The sequence below is a fragment of the Benincasa hispida genome, unplaced genomic scaffold (assembly GCF_027475165.1).
Source record: "Benincasa hispida cultivar pf3 unplaced genomic scaffold, pf3_genome.v1.1 HicScf1076, whole genome shotgun sequence".
Taxonomy (NCBI): Eukaryota; Viridiplantae; Streptophyta; class Magnoliopsida; order Cucurbitales; family Cucurbitaceae; genus Benincasa; species Benincasa hispida.
In genome coordinates, this window is record NW_028325385.1 from 10,728 (window position 1) to 15,149 (window position 4,422).

The 4,422-nt window shown below is 34.5% G+C and overlaps 1 pseudogene; it reads right to left on the reverse strand.

The window, feature by feature from the left end:
• Nucleotides 1-1,136: 1,136 nt before the first annotated feature.
• LOC150031620 (beta-galactosidase 15 pseudogene) lies at nt 1,137-3,620 on the reverse strand (annotated as a pseudogene).
• Nucleotides 3,621-4,422: the final 802 nt, after the last annotated feature.

Genomic DNA, 4,422 nt, shown 5'->3' on the forward strand with positions numbered 1-4,422 from the left:
TTTTTCCCTTTTATTTTCTTTCCTTTATTTTTTATTTTGTTTTATTTCCTTCTTTTTTCCTTTTCTCTTTCTTTTCTTTTTTAATTTTCTTTTCTTTCTTCGATTTTTGCTTTTTTTTTGTTTTTATTTTCTTTCTTCGGTTTTTTATTATTTCTTTTATTATTTTTATTTTCATTCATTTCTCTAATTCTTGCTTCTTCTCTTTTCCTTTTTTATTATTTTATTGTTTTATTATATTTTCTTTCTCCCTTCTTCCCTTTCTTTTATCTTTTATCTTTTTATTTTTCTTTCATTTTTTGGTTTTTGCTTTCCTTTTTTCTATTTAATTTTCTTTCCTTTCTTTAATTTTTGCTTATTCTCTTTCTCTTATTTGTAAAATTTTTCTTTCCTTTCTTTAATTTTTGCTTATTCTCTTTCTCTTATTTGTAAAATTTTTCTTTCCTTTATTTAATTTTTTTCTTCTTCCTCCTTTCTTCACAAGAATTATGAGGTCGAGTTTCGTAGCCAAGACTTGAAAGTACTCAATTCATAAGTGACTTAACACCAACAAACCAATCGTCAAGTTTGATTGTTATAACAAATGAAAATTATAAATAGCAAATGAAAATCTATCCGTGATAGCTACTAATATTTTCTATCATTGATAGCTTAAACTTTGATAGAAATCTATCATTGATAGCCAATTTAGTGAATTTAATTAATAAAGTTGAATCTCGAACTAAAATGTAAGTGAAATGCCTAGAAGTTATCACTAATAGCATGTTTATCAGTGATAGAAGCTATCATCGAAAAGAAAATGGACTTATAAATGTTTGGGAACGACAAGAAAGGGGCAAAAAGATGTTCAGTGGTTATGGTTGATAGAAGCTACTACTGATAGCATGTTACAAGTGATAGAAGCTAATACTAATAGCATGTTTAGATTATTATTGGGTGTTAGATAATTTCTACTAACAGATTATTTGTTGTTTAGATTATTTAGACGAAGCTTCATAATATTTTATCATTTTTTTTTAATTTTTAAGAAGAAAAACTTGTTTTGACGCTTCTAATTTCTCTCAGGTTTGTGATTAATAAATCATACCACAAAAAGGAAAGAAAATCAATTTGTTAGCTCGAATGATAATATATATATATTACATTACTCGATTCTTTGAGCATAGTGCTTGAACTGCTAATCTTGCAGATAAATTAGTAGCATTGCCCAATCCAAACGACTTTGCAGATACATCAATTGAACAATTTTCCATACCAATGCAAGTCTTTTCTACCAAAAGAGCACTATTTGAAACATCCCATGAACCTTTTTTGAATGAACCACATTTTCCCTCTGGATTTCCATAGCTAGCAAATTGGATCTCAGAGATGATATGCCCTCCCTGACAAGACAACTCTAACGTACTTCCTTCATTAGCATTTCCACATATTGTTCCTATAGTGATGGTCTGAACTATGACTTGTTGAGGATTTCCACCAATTTCTTCAAACAAAACCAACGTGTTGGTGTCATCCGATAGAAACGATCTTGGAACATGATACCATCTTTGGGAAGGATTCCCACAATTTCCAACGCACTTGCTAGGGTCATATGCGCCTCTATAATCACAGGTTGCGCTGCAACTATCATTGCCAGCAATGAAAGAAGGCCAAAATCGACCTATGCTTTGTCCATTTACCCAAGCCTGACCTTTTCCCATTCCTTGCATGTCCAATGCTACAGGGTCAATTCCTGAGGGTGTCTTAAAGCTTGTTTTGTACCATGTCATTCTCCTGCCAATAGATTTTTTATTTAATGTGCTCCATTTTGTTCTCTGTGAGAACATTGGGTTGTAAAGTTGCTTCATTTCTCCATTTAATCCAACCTTATAAGACCATAAATTTGATGACAAATCAGTTGTGACATTTCCATCTCCAATAAGATAAATGGGACCTCCATCAATTCCAGTTGGCACCGTGTCATAAAATGCATCATAATTTTTCAATCCTACTGTTGCACTCAAAAGGGTTATGGTGTTGGTTCCGACTTTTAATAGAATGGGTTTCTCAAATACAAAACTCTGGCCATTGCTTCCCCATTGCGATCCAATGTACCGTCTATTAACAAAGGCATGAAGCACATGACCTTTTGTATTCACTTGTAGAGTTACATTTTGAAGTGAAGATGTTGAATTAGTTTCAACATTTGTCATATACCACAAGTAGTCACTAAAATCAACCGTGGTTCCTTTTTGTTCCAAAAGAAGGTTTGCATTAAATGTACCTTTTCCCTGTAGAGTATCTCTCATGGGCTCTGGAGCCCAAACCCACGACAGTTGTGCATTTTCCTTCTCATTCTGCACCTTCACAAACATAGATGTTTGGGAATTGATCTTTGCAGTGTTGAAAAGCTCTTTGTTGCAACCGTTAAGAATGCTCACAGACCAAGCTGGTACAAAGTACTTTCCATCTGCCTGCAAATCTATGGTAGCATCATTGCTGGCATCAGTGTTGCTCAAAAAACAAAACCTCTCCCCTACTGTGGGGTTGGAGAATTTCGTTAAAGTAACAAAGCTACCAAATTTTTGGTCTGAACGGGTGCCGTTGGTGAGAATCTTCTCTCCCATTTTGATGGATTCGTGGAGTTGTTTGAGATGTCCCCATTTGGGTTGATTCACGTTTCCATATTCATCAAGTGGGGCGTTGTAATCATACGACGTAGTAATGAATGGACCTCCCGATGTTCTTCCAAAGTTTGTGCCTCCATGATACATGTAATAGTTGTTAAACACACCACCAGATTGAAAAAATCTTGCCACAGAAAAAGCTACATCTTCTGCACTTCTATAAGGGTCTTTATCGCCCCATTTCTTGAACCATCCCACCCAATTTTCAGTAAACATTTTTGGGCTCTTAGGATTGTTAGGACTAAAGTTATCACAATAGAATCCATTGCATGTATTGATGATAGGTTGTGGGGCATCACTTTGTTGGCACATGATCCATGGAACACCAATATTGAGAGATTCAGCCATTTGAGCACACCAGTTGATATATGTTTTTCCTGCGCTTCCATATGGGGTCATCACGTTTCCATACTCGTTCTCGATTTGAGATAAGATTATTGGCCCCCCTTGTGATGCAAAGAGGTTGGCTTGTTTGCACATATTCACTATCTTTGTTGTGAAAGTTTGCATTTCATTCTTGTAGACATGATTGTCAGTTCGAAGTTGGATTCCCGGCATATTATGCAACCACAGTGGAAACCCTCCATAGTTCCACTCGGCACACACGTAAGGACCAATCCTCATCACAACATATAGCCCAGCCTCTTGAACGAGTTGGAAGAATTTGATAAAGTTTAGATGTCCAGAGAAATCATCTTTTCGTCGTCGAGGTTCGTGGCGATCCCAAAAAATGTACGTCTCGATTGCATCAAGTCCACCATCTTTAGCTTTTTGAATAAGATCAGGCCACATTGCTTCGGTGCTACGTGGATAATGAATTGATCCTGAGAAGATAACACGCCGTTCACCATTGATAATTATGGCATTTGAATCATAGGAGACACTGTCTCCTTTACAAAAAGAAAAGCAAGATAAAGTTGCAAGGAGGGGAAGAACAAGCCATTGAAGGTTAACCATCTTTGATTTTACAACTTTAGGCGTTTCGTTTATGTTGGAATCAATGTGTTTATATACAAGGAATCTACGTAAATATGTGATAGGTCTTTCCATCAATCTTTGTACTCTATTTGTTGATGAATTCTAAATATAGGAATAATGTAAGTGAATTTAGCTGGCCAAACTTTATCGGTATGAGTTGCTTTAGTGAAATTTGGAAAATACTCTTTTCAGAACAGAATTTCAAAAATATTGTTCGACCTTATCCTGAAATAACCTATCACCCAATTAAAAATATTACACCAAAAGTCTGTTTTCCCAATAAGGATTTGCGTATTCATTTTTCATCTTTGGTTTTAATTTTAAAGACATCAACTTCACATGAGTAATAAAGTATGGCTAATAAATTCAATTATAGTGAAAGTTGAGTTTGAGTTTTGTCTCATTAGTGTGAAGCTCATGAATTTGAGTATCTTTCTTCAAATTTTTGATGTTTTGATTTTTCATTTTGTGCATTGGGGTCATATAATAAAATAGTACATGGTAAACAAAATAGGTTTCCATATGATTTTAGTCTCTCAACTCTAGGTTCAATTTTTTGTTGTCCTCATTTTTCTAAGGAAGTATACATTTTCTTCCTTATTTTATTTTTAAGTTAGTCCTGGATTAAAAGGGAATTACTGGAGGAATTTTTTTTTACTAATTTGGAATTTCTGGAAAAGAAGTGAAATTCAAGGAGACCGGGCCAGGAGTTATGCTTGGAAAATTCTTGAAGGATAAACAGGAGGACTGTGAGTGGTTTTATTATTTTGTTATGTTGAAT